At 51.0% G+C, this 19,283-nt stretch overlaps 1 protein-coding gene across 1 annotated transcript in view; it reads right to left on the reverse strand.

The window, feature by feature from the left end:
• SND1 (staphylococcal nuclease and tudor domain containing 1) overlaps window positions 1-19,283 on the reverse strand; it is a 245,016-nt gene that overhangs the window by 30,703 nt on the left and 195,030 nt on the right. The gene's annotated exons all lie outside the window — the stretch shown is intronic.

Raw genomic sequence — 19,283 nt, forward strand, 5'->3', positions numbered from 1 at the left:
GTTAGGAAGTGCTAATATTCAATAGAATACAATATCGCTGTGCAAGAGGACAATGACAATAACGCTATTCTATCCTATGGGGATGGATCCTAGAATCCTAGAGTTGGAAGAGACCTGGTGGCCCATCATCCAGTCCAACCCCTTTCTGCCAAGAAGCAGGACAATCGCGTTCAAAGCACCCCCAACAGATAGCCATCCATCCTCAGTTTGAAAGCCTTCAAAGAAGGAGCCTCCACCACACTTTGGAGCAGAGAGTTCCACTGCTGAACAGCTCTCACAGTCAGGAAGTGCTAATATTCAATAGAATACAATATCGTTGTGCAAGAGGACAATGACAATAACGCTACTCTATTCTATGGAGATGAATCCTAGAATCCTAGAAGAGTTGGAAGAGACCTGGTGGCCCATCATCCAGTCCAACCCCTTTCTGCCAAGAAGCAGGACAATCGCGTTCAAAGCACCCCCAACAGATAGCCATCCATCCTCAGTTTGAAAGCCTTCAAATAAGGAGCCTCCACCACACTTTGGAGCAGAGAGTTCCACTGCTGAACAGCTCTCACAGTTAGGAGAGAATAGAATATCGTTGTGCAAGAGGACAATGACAATAACGCTACTCTATTCTATGGGGATGAATCCTAGAATCCTATGGTTGGAAGAGACCTGGTGGCCCATCATCCAGTCCAACCCCTTTCTGCCAAGAAGCAGGACAATCGCATTCAAAGCACCCCCAACAGATGGCCACCCAGCCTCTGCTTCAAAGCCTCCATAGAAGGAGCCTCCACCACACTTTGGAGCAGAGAGTTCCACTGCTGAACAGCTCTCACAGTTAGGAAGTGCTAATATTCAATAGAACACAATATCGTTGTGCAAGAGGACAATGACAATAACGCTACTCTATCCTATGGGGATGGATCCTAGAATCCTAGGGTTGGAAGAGACCTGGTGGCCCATCATCCAGTCCAACCCCTTTCTGCCAAGAAGTAGAAAAATTGCATTCAAAGCACCCCCAGCAGATGGCCACCCAGCCTCTGCTTCAAAGCCTCCATAGAAGGAGCCTCCACCACACTTTGGAGCAGAGAGTTCCACTGCTGAACAGCTCTCACAGTCAGGAAGTTCTTCCTTGTGTTCAGGTGGAATCTCCTTTCTTGAAGCCATTGTTCCCTTGCGTCCTAGTTTCCAGGGCAGCAGAAAGGAAGCCCCCTCCCTCCTCCCTATGACATATTCCACTCACATATTGATCCCTGGCCCTCATCATGTCTCCCTCACAAACTCATACCCATGCCAACATAAAGGCAGACCAGATAGCACACCAACTCTTGAAGAACGGGAAACCCAACCTTGCCACCAAAGTAGGAAAGAAACCAATAGGCAGACAACCAGAGATCGAGAACAACAACCTTCATGAACCCTTTACACCTACTGAATTGGACATGGCTCTCAATAAAGGTAAAAATGGCAAAGCAGCTGGCCTGGATGATCTACAGATGGAACAAATCAAGAACTTTGGTCCAAAAACAAGGCGCTGGCTGCTGGAGCTGATGAACAACTGCACTGCATCCTGTCAGATCCCCAAAATCTGGAGGAAAGCAAGAGTCATCGCCATCATGAAGCCAGGCAAAGACCGTAATGATCCAAAAAGCTATAGACCCATCTCCCTGTTGTGCCACCTCTACAAAGTTCTGGAGAGACTCATTCTGAATAGAATTACGGAAGAAATAGACCCATGTCTGATTCCTTCAGGAAAGGCAGAAGCTGCACATCGCAAGTGCTGAACCTGACTCAGCACATAGAAGATGGCTTTGAAAGGCAGCAGATCACAGGAGATGTCTTCACAGACCTGTCCGCAGCCTATGAGACTGTGAACCACCATTGCCTCCTCCTGAGGAAAATGTATAATATCACAAAGGACGACCACCTCACCCGCCTCAGAGGAAACCTGCTACAAAACAGGAGCTTTTCTGTTGAGTTCCCGGGCCAGAGAAGCAGATGGCGGAAACAGAAGAATGGCCTGCCTCAGGGGAGCGTGCTCACTCCATCCATATTCAACATTTACACAAATGACCAGCCACTGCCAGAAGGGACAGAGAGCTTCATCTATGCTGATGATCGTGCCATCACCGCTCAAGCAGGGAGCTTTGAGATGGTTGAACAGAAGCTCTCCGAAGCTCTGGGTGCTCTTACCGCCTATTACAGGGAAAACTAGCTGATCCCCAATCCATCTAAAACACAGACATGTGCCTCTCATCTCAAGAACAGAGAAGCATCCCGAGCTCCAAGGATTATTACCTGGGAAGGAAGGAATCCCACAGGAGCATTGCAGTGCACCCAAGTACCTGGGAGGAGTCACTCTGGACCGTGCTCTGACCTACAAGAAGCACTGCCTGAACATCAAGCAAAAAGTGGGCGCTAGAAACAATATCATACGAAAGCTGATTGGCACAACCTGGGGATCACAACCAGACACAGTGATGACATCTGCCCTTGCGCTGTGCTACTCTGCTGCTGAGTATGCACGCCCAGTGTGGAACACATCTCACCACACTAAAACAGTGGATGTGGCTCTGAATGAGACATGCCGCATTATCACGGGGTGTCTGCGCCCTACACCACTGCATGTTGGCAGGAGCTGGGGCTAATAGCAGGAGCTCATGCTGCTCCCTGGATTCAAACTGCTGACCTTTTGGTCAGCAAGTTCAGCAGCTCAGCGGTTGAACCCACTGCGCCACGGGGGGGGGGGGGGCTTTGTTTCTATAGGCATGGGATGTATGCCTGTGGTTGTGTTGGAAGCCTCTCTGAGTCCCCTCGGGGAGACTGGCCGGGATACAAATGACGTATGATGACGATTATTCTCATATTCTCTGGATCTTTGGCCATGAAAACGCGAGAGAGGGAGCAATGCAGCCATGAAGCGATTCTGCGGAAGTCAGAGGCTGACCCGTGTGTCACACGCTGTGAGCAAACACTTGCGTGCCCTTTTAATGTATGTTTTGGCCCGTGTGACTTGGCGGAGGAGGCGGCGGCGGCTGGGCTTGGACTCGGCCTCCGTGTTCTCCATTCGGCTCGGTTCCGACTGAGGCCGTGACCAAATCGAGCCAAACCCACCGCTCTTGGAATAGACCTAAGATGGGGTCAAAAAGGCTTCGGGGGCCATTCTGGGAAGGCCTGACTGCACAAGCTGTGCATGGGGGGGGGATTTTTTGGGGGGGTCTTGACACCCCCTCCCATCGTTATCCATGCCCAGCCCAGAAGGCAAAAGGGGGCTGCCCCCTCTCCACACCCCCCCCCCCCACATGGTGCCTGGGGCAGCGGCACTTGAGCAGATTCAAAATCGATGCGCGCTCCAATCCGGGATCAAGCGCACATGACTTTGCTTCGGGGGCTGCCCTTGCCAGCGAGAGGGAGAGACACAGAGAGAGAGAGAGAGAGGGAGGGAGGGAGGGGGAGGCGGCGGCCGGCCACGATCAATGCCTGACCAGGACAGGCCCCACGGCGGGGGCAGCGGGGGCCACGGGAAGGGGGCAGCCAAGGGCACGCGCACACACCGCAATGCGACCCCCGTTCACCCATTGGTTGCACAAGGAGACCCAGGCCCAGGTTGGGAGGGGGCAGCCCTAAAGCAAGCCCACCCACCCCTCCTTGAGTTAATGGCAACATGGAGTGAGTGATGGTGAAGGGGGTAAGAGGAAAAAGGAGGGGGTGGGATGCGACCCACTGAAAGGCGATCTCAAGCCTATTATTATTATTATTATTATTATTATTATTATTGTTATTATCTTCTGCCACTTGACCTGCACCATGGGGGGGGGGGGGAGGCAAGGAGGGGGGCTTCCTGCATGAGCAAAAAGTGTGGGGGGGGGGGGTCTGGGGTGGAGGGGCAAGGGCAGGGCACGCGCACACACCGCAATGCGACCCCCATTCACCCATTGGTTGCACAATGAGACCCAGGCCCAGGTTGGGAGGGGGCAGCTCTAAAGCAAGCCCACCCCCCCCCCTCCTTGAGTTAATGGCAACATGGGGTGAGTGATGGTGAAGGGGGCAAGAGGAAAAAGGAGGGTGTGGGGTGCGACCCACTGAAAGGCGACCTCAAGCCTATTATTATTATTATTGTTGTTGTTGTTGTTGTTGTTGTTGTTGTTGTTGTTATTGTTATTGTTATTATCTTCTGCCACTTGACCTGCACCATGGGGGGGGGAGGCAGGCAAGGAGGGGGCCTTCCTGCATGAGCAAAATGTGGGGGGGGGGTCTGGGGTGGAGGGGCAAGGGCAGGGATCAGCTTGTGGTGGTGGGGGGGTGGTATCTGCTTTTATCCCCCCCCCCCCCCCGACACACAAACACAACTTCTGTTGTGGTTGGAGCTCCCTGGACACTTATGGCTTCTAGGCCAGGCCTGGGCCAACTTCGGCCCTCCCTCCAGGTGTTTTGGACTTCAATTCCCACAATCCCTAGCTACACAGAGAAGCCACTGACATCCACAAGAAGCAGGTGGACCATCTCAACAGAGAGGAGATGCCATGCACAAAATCTGGTTGGTGAAAATCGAGGCATCAAACAGCGCTCAGAAACAGGGGAACTCCAGACTGACATCGATCAAGGGCCAGTTAACACCTCCCAAACCCCCAGAGAGTAACAACCAGGCTTTGAAGCTGCAAGACCATTGAATGCTAATCAAGATGGCCAATGGCAACATCCACACTTGCCTCCAACACAGAGAAGCCACTGACATCCACAAGAAGCAGGTGGACCATCTCAACGGAGAGGAGATGCCATGCACAAAATCTGGTTGGTGAAAATCAAGGCAACAAACAGCAATCAGAAACAGGGGAACTCCAGACTGACATCGATCAAGGACCAGTTAACACCTCCCAAACCCCCAGAGAGTAACAACCAGGCTTTGAAGTTGCAAGGCCATTCAATGCTAATCAAGATGACCAATGGCGACATCCACACTTGCCTCCAACAGAGAAGAGTTCTTTTTCCCACCCTGGACATTATTCCACATGGATATATACCATATTTCCCTGAAAATAAGACACTGCCTTATATTTACTTTTCCTATGGCTTATTTTCAGGGGATATCTTCTTCTTATCAAGTATACAATCTGCCTTTGTGGGACGATCTCCCTGGGCCGAGGAGCAGGCTGCTTGCTGAAGCTTTCCCCCAATCTCTCCCCTGGTGTTTGTGGGGGGGGGGGTGTGTGAGAGGGACCCACAGAGTGTTGCTGGCTGGGGAGAAGGGGGGGGGAGACCGCCCACAGCTTTACTTCTTTCCCCTGAGGACACACAATGCCTTAAAGCAGAGCATCATGCTTCTCACTTCCCTGAGGACACATTGCCTTTCACTTTCTATGTTTCCCTCTAGGCTGCCACCGGGACCTGACGGGAAGCCGACCCTGTACGCTGCACAGCCATGACTATCACTAGGTCTTATTTTCAGGGTATGGCTTATATTACGCAATCCTGCTCCGACTTATTTTATGGGTAGGCCTTATTTTCGGGGGAACAGGGTACACCCCCGTTGCCTCATTTCCAACAGAAATCACAACCTCTGCAGATGCGATTCACCAATGCCATCATGCTCCTCACTTCCCTGAGGACACATTGCCTTTCACTTTCTATGTTTCCCTCTAGGCTGCCACCGGGACCTGACGGGAAGCCGACCCTGTACGCTGCACAGCCATTACTATCACTAGGTCTTATTTTCGGGGTATGTCTTATATTACGCACTCCCGCTCCGACTTATTTTATGGGTAGGCCTTATTTTCGGGGAAACAGAATACACCCCCCTTGCCTCATTTCCAACAGAAATCACAACCTCTGCAGATGCGATTCGCCAATGCCTTAAAGCAGAGCATCATGCTCCTCACTTCCCTGAGGACACATTGCTTTTCACTTTCTATGCTTCCCTCTAGGCTGCCACCGGGACCTGACGGGAAGCCGACCCTGTACGCTGCACAGCCATGACTATCACTAGGTCTTATTTTCAGGGTATGGCTTATATTATGCAATCCTGCTCTGACTTATTTTATGGGTAGGCCTTATTTTCAGGGGAACAGGATACACCCCCGTTGCCTCATTTCCAACAGAAATCACAACCTCTGCAGATGCGATTCACCAATGCCATCATGCTCCTCACTTCCCTGAGGACACATTGCCTTTCACTTTCTATGTTTCCCTCTAGGCTGCCACCGGGACCTGACGGGAAGCCGACCCTGTACGCTGCACAGCCATTACTATCACTAGGTCTTATTTTCGGGGTATGTCTTATATTACGCACTCCCGCTCCGACTTATTTTATGGGTAGGCCTTATTTTCGGGGAAACAGAATACACCCCCCTTGCCTCATTTCCAACAGAAATCACAACCTCTGCAGATGCGATTCGCCAATGCCTTAAAGCAGAGCATCATGCTCCTCACTTCCCTGAGGACACATTGCTTTTCACTTTCTATGCTTCCCTCTAGGCTGCCACCGGGACCTGACGGGAAGCCGACCCTGTACGCTGCACAGCCATGACTATCACTAGGTCTTATTTTCAGGGTATGGCTTATATTATGCAATCCTGCTCTGACTTATTTTATGGGTAGGCCTTATTTTCAGGGGAACAGGATACACCCCCCTTGCCTCATTTCCAACAGAAATCACAACCTCTGCAGATGCGATTCGCCAATGCCTTAAAGCAGAGCATCATGCTTCTCACTTCCCTGAGGACACGTTGCCTTTCACTTTCTATGTTTCCCTCTAGGCTGCCACCGGGACCTGACGGGAAGCCGACCCTGTACGCTGCACAGCCATTACTATCACTAGGTCTTATTTTCAGGGTATGGCTTATATTACGCAATCCTGCTCCGACTTATTTTATGGGTAGGCCTTATTTTCGGGGGAACAGGATACACACCCCCCTTGCCTCATTTCCAACAGAAATCACAACCTCTGCAGATGCGATTCGCCAATGTCTTAAAGCAGAGCATCATGCTTCTCACTTCCCTGAGGACACGTTGCCTTTCACTTTCTATGTTTCCCTCTAGGCTGCCACCGGAACCTGACGGGAAGCCGACCCTGTACGCTGCACAGCCATGACTATCACTAGGTCTTATTTTCAGGGTATGGCTTATATTACGCAATCCTGCTCCGACTTATTTTATGGGTAGGCCTTATTTTCGGGGGAACAGGATACACACCCCCCTTGCCTCATTTCCAACAGAAATCACAACCTCTGCAGATGCCATTCGCCACAGACGCAGGTGAAATGTCAGGAGAGAATGCTACTAGAACATGGCCAAGTAGCCCTCCAACTTATTTGATGGGTAGGCCTTATTTTCGGGGGAACAGGGTACACCCCCCCCTTGCCTCATTTCCAACAGAAATCACAACCTCTGCAGATGCCATTCGCCACAGACGCAGGTGAAATGTCAGGAGAGAATGCTACTAGAACATGGCAAAGTAGCCCTCCAACTTATTTTATGGGTAGGCCTTATTTTCAGGGGAACAGGATACACCCCCCCCCTTGCCTCATTTCCAACAGAAATCACAACCTCTGCAGATGCCATTCGCCACAGACGCAGGTGAAATGTCAGGAGAGAATGCTACTAGAACATGGCAAAGTAGCCCTCCAACTTATTTTATGGGTAGGCCTTATTTTCAGGGGAACAGGATACACCCCCCCCCCTTGCCTCATTTCCAACAGAAATCACAACCTCTGCAGATGCCATTCGCCACAGACGCAGGTGAAATGTCAGGAGAGAATGCTACTAGAACATGGCCAGGTAGCCCAGAAAACTCACAGCAACCCCCACGTCTTCATTGATTCCAGGTAGACCGAGTCGGGATGTGCAAACGTCCTTGTGGGCAAAGGTGCGGGCCCGGATCTGTCCCGGCCGCTCTCTGCTTGGCCCCCCCTCCCCCTTCCACTCCCCCTCCCGCCCTGGCTGCCTTCCCCTCTTCCCATTTGGGCTCCACTCAGTTGTGAAAAGGCTTCTGATGCATAAAGCGAAGCACTTAGCAAAGACGCTGGTTTTTAAACGGCCGTGCTGCGCTGGGAGAAGAAGAGGAAGAAGAAGAAGCACGAGGAGGGAGGGAGGGAGGGGAGAGGACGGAAGGAAGGGGGGGAGGAGGAAGTCCAAGGGCAAGACAGGGAGGGGAGGGGTCCACACATCCCAAATGCTGGCCAGGAGACCCAGGCCCTCACACACACACACACACACCCAGGACCATAATGAGTGCTTCTCACGCAAAGGATGGGCGCAGGTCTTGGTATGAGCTGCACATAGAATCATAGAATCCTAGAATCCTAGAGTTGGAAGAGACCTCCTGGGCATCATCCAGTCCAACCCCATTCTGCCAAGAAGCAGGAATATCGCATTCAAATCACCCCTAACAGATGGCCATCCAGCCCCTGTTTCAAAGCTTCCAAAGAAGGAGCCTGCACCACACTCCCACCGGGGCAGAGAGTTCCACTGCTGAACATAGAATCATAGAATTCTAGAGTGGGAAGAGACCTCCTGGGCCATCCAGTCCAACCCCATTCTGCCAAGAAGCAGGAATACTGCATTCAAATCACCCCTGACAGATGGCCATCCAGCCTCTGCTTAAAAGCTTCCAAAGAAGGAGCCTCCACCACACTCCCACCGGGGCAGAGAGTTCCACTGCTGAACATAGAATCCTAGAATCCTAGAGTTGGAAGAGACCTCCTGGGCCATCATCCAGTCCAACCCCATTCTGCCAAGAAGCAGGAATAGTACATTCAAATCACCCCCCACAGATGGCCATCCAGCCTCTGCTTAAAAGCTTCCAAAGAAGGAGCCTCCACCACACTCCCTCCGGGGCAGAGAGTTCCACTGCTGAACATAGAATCATAGAATTCTAGAGTTGGGAGAGACCTCCTGGGCCATCCAGTCCAACCCCATTTTGCCAAGAAGCAGGAATATTGCATTCAAATCACCCCTGACAGATGGCCATCTGGCTCTGTTTCAAAGCTTCCAAAGAAGGAGCCTCCACCACACTCCCTCCGGAGACAGCAGAGAGTTCCACTGCTGAACGGCTCTCACAGTCAGGAAGTTCTTCCTCGTGTTCAGGTGGAATCTCCTCTCTTGGAGTTTGAAGCCATTGTTCTATTGCGTCCTAGTCTGCAAGGAAGCAGAAAGGAAGCTTGCTCCCTCCTCCTCCCTGTGGCTTCCTCTCACATATTTATACATGGCTCTCATCATGTCTCCTCTCAGCCTTCTCTTCTTCAGGCTAAACATGCCCAGCTCGTTAAGCCGCTCCTCATAGGGCTTGCTCTCCAGACCCTTGATCTGCTCCCTCTTCCCTGTGGCTTCCTCTCACATATTTATACATGGCTATCATATCTCTTCTCATCCTTCTCTTCTTCAGGCTAAACATGCCCAACTCGTTAAGCCGCTCCTCACAGGGCTTGTTCTCCAGATCGTTGATCTGCTCCCTCCTCCCTGTGGCTTCCTCTCACAGCTGGGCTTTCCACAGAAGTTGAGGAAGCAGGAACCCATTTTGTTTCCTTCTGCTTCAGGGTAAGCTTTGTTTGAATTTAACAGCTTTCAGGGCTGCATTCTTTGAGAGGCGGGGCTTCCTGAGTTTAAAAACTAACTGCTAAGAGGCGGGGCTTCCTGGTTATCCTATATAAACCAGTGTCTGAACCCAAGGGGCAGCTGGGCTTTCCACAGAAGTTGAGGAAGCAGGAACCCATTTTGTTTCCTTCTGCTTCAGGGTAAGCTTTGTTTGAATTTAACAGCTTTCAGGGCTGCATTCTTTGAGAGGCGGGGCTTCCTGAGTTTAAAAACTAACTGCTAAGAGGCGGGGCTTCCTGGTTATCCTATATAAACCAGTGTCTGAACCCAAGGGGCAGCTGGGCTTTCCACAGAAGTTGAGGAAGCAGGAACCCATTTTGTTTCCTTCTGCTTCAGGGTAAGCTTTGTTTGAATTTAACAGCTTTCAGGGCTGCATTCTTTGAGAGGCGGGGCTTCCTGAGTTTAAAAACTAACTGCTAAGAGGCGGGGCTTCCTGGTTATCCTATATAAACCAGTGTCTGAACCCAAGGGGCAGCTGGGCTTTCCACAGAAGTTGAGGAAGCAGGAACCCATTTTGTTTCCTTCTGCTTCAGGGTAAGCTTTGTTTGAATTTAACAGCTTTCAGGGCTGCATTCTTTGAGAGGCGGGGCTTCCTGAGTTTAAAAACTAACTGCTAAGAGGCGGGGCTTCCTGGTTATCCTATATAAACCAGTGTCTGAACCCAAGGGGCAGCTGGGCTTTCCACAGAAGTTGAGGAAGCAGGAACCCATTTTGTTTCCTTCTGCTTCAGGGTAAGCTTTGTTTGAATTTAACAGCTTTCAGGGCTGCATTCTTTGAGAGGCGGGGCTTCCTGAGTTTAAAAACTAACTGCTAAGAGGCGGGGCTTCCTGGTTATCCTATATAAACCAGTGTCTGAACCCAAGGGGCAGCTGGGCTTTCCACAGAAGTTGAGGAAGCAGGAACCCATTTTGTTTCCTTCTGCTTCAGGGTAAGCTTTGTTTGAATTTAACAGCTTTCAGGGCTGCATTCTTTGAGAGGCGGGGCTTCCTGAGTTTAAAAACTAACTGCTAAGAGGCGGGGCTTCCTGGTTATCCTATATAAACCAGTGTCTGAACCCAAGGGGCAGCTGGGCTTTCCACAGAAGTTGAGGAAGCAGGAACCCATTTTGTTTCCTTCTGCTTCAGGGTAAGCTTTGTTTGAATTTAACAGCTTTCAGGGCTGCATTCTTTGAGAGGCGGGGCTTCCTGAGTTTAAAAACTAACTGCTAAGAGGCGGGGCTTCCTGGTTATCCTATATAAACCAGTGTCGCGCAGAAGGAACTCATACACTCAGTAACCTATACTTTCACCCCTGCATACAGACAACAACATCAAACACACACCAAGAGCATTAGCAACCTCCAGATGGAACAAACACGGAAACTTCCCATCTCATGCACAAGCTGTGGCATGTTCAGCTTTTTCACACTACAATTACTCAATTACATCTGCCCCAAGTGTACACAGATCACTCGCATGGAACACAGGATACGACAACTCGAGGACCGTATTAAGACCCTTAAGGACATTCAGGAACTTGAGCTCTTCTTAGACACCACTTACCACACTGGCCTAGACACGCAGCCCATATCACACCAACATTACGGGGAGGCTCAACAGAACAGCACCTCAGATGTGGACAACCCTCAGGCTTGGAGAAATGTCACCCTTAGAAGGACACATAGGACCCAGAAGCCTCCTCAGAATACCTCCGCTCAGCTGCAGTTACACAATAGATTCCAAATTCTCACACAACTAGCACCTGACCAAGAAACACAACATATTGGGGAAGACCAGAATGGCTTAGATACTGATCAGTGGCTCATCCTTGATCAGTGTGCGGGGGATAGCCCTGACAGGGACAACACTTCACAACATTCACACTTGCACAATCCTGCAGGTGTACCATCCCCAACCATAGACCAGGAGCAACAGGAACACATACAGGAGAACCATAGGCTCTCGGACGAATCTCAATGGATTGTCCTTGACGAATGCACCGGGGATGTCGAGGAGGAGGACAACACTTTTCACCTACACAATTCACACCAACAGGATCACTTTTCTGGAGACCTACACACTACATTGCACAAAAGGGGCGCTGTCATTCCTGAAAGTAAACAGGTCTTGGTAGTAGGCGACTCCCTCCTTAGAGGAACGGAAGCTGTCATTTCCAGACCAGATGGGATGGCTCGAGAAATATGCTGCCTACCGGGGGCAAAAATACACCATATCACTCAGAGGCTCACCAGGCTCCTCAAGCCCTATCACCGTCCTCCCCTCATGTTGATTCATGTAGGAACCAATGACACTGCAAGGCATACGTTTCAAAAGATCACAAATGATTTTCGAGCTCTAGGAGCAATACTAAAAGAATGTAATGTACAGGTGGTCTTTTCATCCCTCCTCCCTGTTGTAAGACACGGACCCACAAGAGCCAGAAAAATAGTACAGGTCAATGACTGGCTTAGAAAATGGTGTCAGGAGGAACGCTTTGGCTTCCTCGACCATGGCCTGCTATTCCAGGAGGATGGCCTACTGGCAAGGGATGGGGTGCATCTCACACAAGTAGGAAAACACCTTTTTGCTCACAGACTCGCAAACCTCATTAGACGCACTTTAAACTAGGTCCACCGGGGGAGGGGGACAACAGCCTTGCGAACGCTACTTTACCCATAATGTCTGGGAATCGCCAGAAGGCTAAACGGAGGGCTGCACAAACACAACAAGGACCACGTACCAAAAGCACAATAATCCCAATTAAACAGCTCAAGGGAAGATCCCAGGGGCTCACATGTCTTTACACTAATGCACAGAGCATGGGAAATAAACAAGACGAACTCCAACTTCTAGCACAACACCACAAATATGATATCATAGCCATCACTGAAACCTGGTGGGATGACTCCTATCTCTGGAATGTAGATATCGAGGGGTATAACCTCTTTCACAGAAACCGAACAAAGGGGAGAGGAGGCGGAGTAGCCTTATATGTCAAAAACTCTTATGCTGCAGAAGAAATTCAAGACAGCAATCTGGGAAACCAGCTTGAAATCATCTGGATAAGAATCAAGGGAACTGGGACTCAAAAAGATGTCGTTGTAGGCGTCTACTACAGACCCCCAAGCCAGGAGGAAGATCTTGATGAAGTCTTCTGCCAACAGTTGACCAAACAGGCACAGAAAAGAGATGTAGTAGTCATGGGCGATTTCAACTATCCCGATATTTGCTGGAAAACAAACTCGGCCAAGAGTACAAGGTCCAACAAATTTCTCGCTTGCCTTGCAGACAATTTCATGGTCCAGAAGGTAGAAGAGGCAACAAGGGGATTTGCTACTCTTGATCTCATCCTAACAAATGTGGAGGACCTGATCGATGCGGTCGAAGTGGTAGGATCCTTAGGGGCAAGTGACCATGTGCTCCTGCAATTTGAGGTACAAAGGAAGGCCGAAACTAAGACAAGTCAAACCCGCATTTTGGACTTTAGGAGAGCTGATTTCCAAAAAATGAAGGAAACGCTGAGCAGCATTCCGTGGACACAGATACTAAAAGACAAGGGAGCTACGGATGGATGGGAACTTCTCAAGAGTGAAATACTCAAGGCGCAATTGCAAACCGTGCCAACAAAGAGAAAAAATAGGACAAGTGCAAAGAGGCCAGAATGGATGTCCAAAGAACTTCTAACTGTGCTAAGACACAAAAGAGACATGCACAAGAAGTGGAAAAAGGGAGAAATCACCAAAGAAGAATTCAAACAAATAGCCAACACCTGTAGGGAAAAGGTCCGCAAAGCTAAAGCAAAAAACGAGCTCAGACTTGCCAGGGACATTAAAAACAATAAAAAGGGCTTCTATTCTTATGTCAGTAGAAAAAGGAAAAACAAGGAGGCGATAGGACCTCTTCGAGGAGAAGATGGGGCAATGCTGACAGGGGATAGGGAAAAGGCAGAACTACTTAATGCCTTCTTTGCCTCGGTCTTCTCACAAAAAGAGAGTCTTCAACCTCAGCAAGATGGAGTGGATGAGGGATTGGAGGACATCCAACCCCAAATTGGGAAAGAAGTCGTCCAGGAATACCTGGCCGCTCTTAATGAGTTCAAGTCCCCAGGGCCAGATCAACGACACCCCAGAGTATTGAAGGAACTAGCGGAAGTCATTTCGGAACCATTGGCAACCATCTTTGAGAGTTCTTGGAGAACGGGAGAAGTTCCAGCAGATTGGAGGAGGGCCAATGTGGTCCCAATCTTCAAGAAGGGAAAAAAGGATGACCCAAACAACTACCGTCCGGTCAGCCTCACGTCGATACCGGGCAAGATTCTGGAAAAGATTGTTAAGGAAGCGGTCTGCAAACACTTAGAAACAAATGCAGTCATCGCTAATAGTCAACATGGATTTATCAAAAACAAGTCATGCCAGACTAATCTGATCTCTTTCTTCGATAGAGCTACAAGCTGGGTAGATGCGGGGAGTGCCGTGGATGTAGCGTACCTGGATTTCAGGAAGGCCTTCTTTGACAAGGTCCCCCATGACCTTCTGGCAAGGAAACTAGTCCAATGTGGGCTAGGCAAAACTACGGTGAGGTGGATCTGTAATTGGTTAAGTGGACGAACACAGAGAGTGCTCACTAATGCTTCCTCTTCATCTTGGAGAGAAGTGACGAGCGGAGTGCCGCAGGGTTCCGTCCTGGGCCCGGTCCTGTTCAACATCTTTATTAATGACTTAGATGAAGGGCTAGAAGGCAGGATCATCCAGTTTGCAGACGACACCAAATTGGGAGGGATAGCCAATAGTCCAGAGGACAGGAGCAGAATTCAAAACGATCTTGACAGATTAGAGAGATGGGCCAAAACTAACAAAATGAAGTTCAACGGTGACAAATGCAAGGTACTCCACTTTGGCAGAAAAAATGAGATGCAAAGATACAGAATGGGGGACGCCTGGCTCGAGAGCAGTACGTGTGAAAAAGATCTTGGAGTCCTCGTGGACAACAAGTTAAACATGAGCCAACAATGTGATGTGGCGGCAAAAAAAGCCAATGGGATTTTGGCCTGCATCAATAGGAGCATAGTGTCTAGATCTAAGGAAGTAATGCTACCCCTCTATTCTGCTTTGGTTAGACCACATCTGGAATATTGTGTCCAATTCTGGGCACCACAATTCAAGAGAGATATTGACAAGCTGGAAAGTGTCCAGAGGAGGGCGACTAAAATGATCAAGGGTCTGGAGAACAAGCCCTATGAGGAGCGGCTTAGGGAACTGGGCATGTTTAGCCTGAAGAAGAGAAGGCTGAGAGGAGATATGATAGCCATGTATAAATATGTGAGAGGAAGCCACAGGGAGGAGGAGGAGGGAGCAAGCTTGTTTTCTGCTTCCTTGGAGACTAGGACACGGAACAATGGCTTCAAACTACAAGAAAGGAGATTCCATCTGAACATTAGGAAGAACTTCCTGACTGTGAGAGCCGTTCAGCAGTGGAACTCTCTGCCCCGGAGTGTGGTGGAGGCTCCTTCCTTGGAAGCTTTTAAACAGAGGCTGGATGGCCATCTGTCAGGGGTGATTTGAATGCAATATTCCTGCTTCTTGGCAGGGGGTTGGACTGGATGGCCCATGAGGTCTCTTCCAACTCTTTGATTCTATGATTCTATGATATTTATACATGGCTATCGTATCTCCTCTCAGCCTTCTCTTCTTCAGGATAAACATGCCCAGCAGCTCCTTAAGCCGCTCCTCATAGGGCTTGTTCTCCAGACCCTTGATCATTTTAGTCGCTCTCCTCTGGAAGAGGAGAGCAACTCTTCCCTGCTCCCCAACACAGAGGCTGAACCCCAAAGGGCGCTTCCTCCAAACTTCACAGTTGGAGAAGAGAGACGGCTGACTCCCAAAATGCCAAGGCCGGAAGCATTATCGCTGGGGGCAACAGAGAAGCAGGCTGGTGGATCACTTCACTTGCAACACTCAGTGGCTAAAAGCCCCCTTCGCCCTCTATGGTCCCCCTCCCCTCTGAAAGGCCCATCATAGCTCCTGCCCCCCTCCCCAGGAACCCCTCCCTCCCCTTGTCAAAAAACCTCCTGGGCCTGCAGTTACTCATTGCTTCCCGTCAGGTCCCGGTAGCAGCTTAGAGGGAAACATAGAAAGTGAAAGGCAATGTCTCCTCAGGGAAGTGAGGAGCATGATGCTCTGCTTTAAGGCATTGTGTGTCCTCGGGGGGGGGGGGGGCTACAGAGCATGGAAGTGCTGCGCTGGCAAGTCTGCCCCACAACCTGCCTGCAGGACCCCACTGTATGTGAAGGGGGGAGCGGCATAGAGGGAAACATAGAAAGTGAAAGGCAATGTGTCCTCAGGAAAGTGAGAAGCATGATGCTCTGCTTGAAGGCATTGTGTGTCCTGGGGGGGGGGGGGGGCTACAGAGCATGGAAGTGCTGCGCTGGCAAGTCTGCCCCACAACCTGCCTGCAGCACCCCATTGTATGTGGAGGGGGGGGGCGGCATAGAGGGAAACATAGATAGTGAAAGGCAATGTGTCCTCAGGGAAGTGAGGAGCATGATGCTCTGCTTTAAGGCATTGTGTGTCCTCGGTGGGGGGAGGGGGCTACAGAGCATGGAAGTGCTGCGCTGGCACGTCTGCCCCACAACCTGCCTGCAGGACCCCATTGTATGTGGAGGGGGGGCGGCATTGAGGGAAACATAGAAAGTGAAAGGCAATGTGTCCTCAGGGAAGTGAGGAGCATGATGCTCTGCTTTAAGGCATTGTGTGTCCTGGGGGGGGGGGCGCTACAGAGCATGGAAGTGCTGCGCTGGCAAGTCTGCCCCACAACCTGCTTGCAGGACCCCATTGTATGTGGAGGGGGGGGGAGCGGCCTAGAGGGAAACATAGAAAGTGAAAGGCAATGTGTCCTCAGGGAAGTGAGAAGCATGATGCTCTGCTCAAGGCATTGTGTGTCCTCGGGGGGGGGGGGGGGGGCTACAGAGCATGGAAGTGCTGCTCTGGCAAGTCTGCCCCACAACCTGCCTGCAGGACCCCATTGTATGTGGAGGGGGGGGGGGGCGGCATAGAGGGAAACATAGAAAGTGAAAGGCAATGTGTCCTCAGGGAAGTGAGGAGCATGATGCTCTGCTTTAAGGCATTGTGAGTCCTGGGGGGGGGGGGGGGGGCTACAAAGCATGGAAGTGTTGTGTTGGCAAATCTGCCCCACAACCTGCCTGCAGGACCCCATTGTATGTGGAGGGGGGGCGGCATAGAGGGAAATATAGAAAGTGAAAGGCAGTGTGTCCTCAGGGAAGTGAGGAGCATGATGCTCTGCTTTAAGGCATTGTGTGTCCATGGAGGGGGGGGGGGGCTACGGAGCAAGGAAGTGCTGCTCTGGCAAGTCTGCCCCACAACCTGCCTGCAGGACCCCATTGTATGTGGAGGGGGGGGGGCGGCATAGAGGGAAATATAGAAAGTGAAAGGCAATGTGTCCTCAGGGAAGTGGGAAGCATGATGCTCTGCTTGAAGGCATTGTGTGTCCATGGGGGGGGGGGGGCTACAGAGCATGGAAGTGCTGCGCTGGCAAGTCTGCCCCACAACCTGCCTGCAGGACCCCATTGTATGTGGAGGGGGGGGGAGGGATTGGGGAGACACACTCCCGGAGAGCCCCGAAGAGGACAGCCACCATTGCTGTGGGTAGTGGGGTGACTATGTGCACCCCAGTGGGGCTGGCGCACACACACAACTGGGTCAATCAATGGGGGTCCCTGCTGCTTGGGCCCTTGCCTGTTGGGCCCCCTCCTCCCATCAGGCCAAGCCAAGAGGCTCCTCCAGGATTGCAGAGAGGAGGCTGCAGAGCAGACAAGAAAGCCCAGCGGGGAGCAGAAGGGGAAAGCAGCTTGAAGACCCCCAACGGGGACCCCCCCCCCCCCCATGGAGCCCACTTCCCACTGCCATTGATTCAGCGGCACTTCCTTCCAGGAAGCCCTCTCCCCTCCCACTGAAGGGGAATCCCTCTCCTTGTAGCCGGAATCCATGGGATCGTGTTCGGCTCTCTGGAGCAGCAGAGAACACGCTTTCTCCATCTACGACATGACATCCCGTCAAGTCGTTAAATCGGGCCCCATCATATCGCCTCTCAAACTACACCCAAGCAGGGCTCCCGACTCCAGCGCTGACGGCTCCGGCAGAACCTGCCGGGTAGGCCGAGGAGAAGGGGGGCTCGGGAAGTGGGGCTCCTTCCTTCCTTCCTTCCCAAGTGGGGGGAACGCAAAAGGAAAGGGGGGACGCTGGCTGCAAAAGCAAGGCTGCAAAAGCAAGGCTGGCTGCAAAAACAAGGCTGCAAAAGCCAAGCAAGGCAGAGGGGAAGGTGCCAGGGTTGCAGTGACCTCTGTATGCATGTAACACAAGTCACAATAGGTATGTTCCAACCCAAACTTGGTGTGCACACCATTCATGATCCAACTTCAAAACACTGGCAGGGCTTCAATTGAAAGACCCCCCCCCCCCTCGCCACCCTTTCAGAGCCAAGGCCCAAAACATGGAAAGGAGAAGCTGAAGTTAAGCTTGCAAACCCGCAACACATTCCTCAAGCTGTGCTCCAGGGGAAAAACGTCAACACTGAACTGTCAACAAGAAGAAGAAGAAGAAGAGGTGGGCATTCTCCTTCACCTCTATAATTGGACCATTCATGAGATCCTCAAGCCAGCGAGGAGCATGTCTAATAAATAGGCGCATGCCTGGGCAACGCTGGGTATACACACTCGTTTCATACATGGGTGTGTATGTGTGTGTGTGTTACCTTGACAGCCACCTCTCCACCAAAGTCAACATCAACACCGAAATACAAGACCGCCTGAGCTCTGCGAGCGCAGCATTTTTATGAATGAAGGGAGACCAAGGTGCTTGTTTATAAAGCTATTGTCCTCCCAACCCTGCTATATGCCTGCGAGACATGGACTGTCTACAGACGTCAACATTGACACTGAAATACAACACCGCCTGAGCTCTGTGAGCGCAGCATTTTTCTGAATGAAGCAGAGAGTGTTTGAGGACCAGGACATCCCTAGGGATACCAAGGGGCTTGTCTATAAAGCTATTCTCCTCCCAACCCTGCTATACGCCAGCGAGATGTGGACTGTCTACAGACGTAAATATTGAGACTGAAATTCAACACCACCTGAGCTCTGCGAGTGCAGCATTTTCCTGAATGAAGCAGAGAGTGTTTGAGGACCGGGACATCCGTACGGAGACCAAGGGGCTTGTCTATAAAGCTATTGTCCTCCCAACCCTGCTCTACGCCTGCGAGACATGGACTGTCTACAGACGTCAACATTGACACTGAAATACAACACCACCTGAGCTCTGTGACTGCAGCATTCTTCCGAATGAAACAGAGACTGTTTGAGGACCGGGACATCCGTAGGGAGATCAAGGTGCTTGTCTACAAAGCTATTGTCCTCCCAACCCTGCTATATGCCCGCGAAACGTGGACTGTCTACAGACGTCACATGCAACTCCTGGCAATCAGCGTTGCCTCCGGAAAATCCTGCAAATCTCTTGGGAAGACAAGCGGACAAACGTCAGCGTGCTGGAAGGAGCAAAGACCACCAGCGCTGAAGTGATGGTCCTCCGCCATCAACTCCGCTGGACTAGTCACGTTGTCCAGATGCCTGACCACCGTCTCCCAAAGCAGTTGCTCTACTCCGAACTCAAGAACGGAAAACTGAATGTTGGTGGGCAGGAAAAGAGATTGAAAGACGGA

The sequence above is a fragment of the Anolis sagrei genome, chromosome 5, assembly GCF_037176765.1.
Source record: "Anolis sagrei isolate rAnoSag1 chromosome 5, rAnoSag1.mat, whole genome shotgun sequence".
In the NCBI taxonomy this organism is placed as follows: Eukaryota; Metazoa; Chordata; class Lepidosauria; order Squamata; family Dactyloidae; genus Anolis; species Anolis sagrei.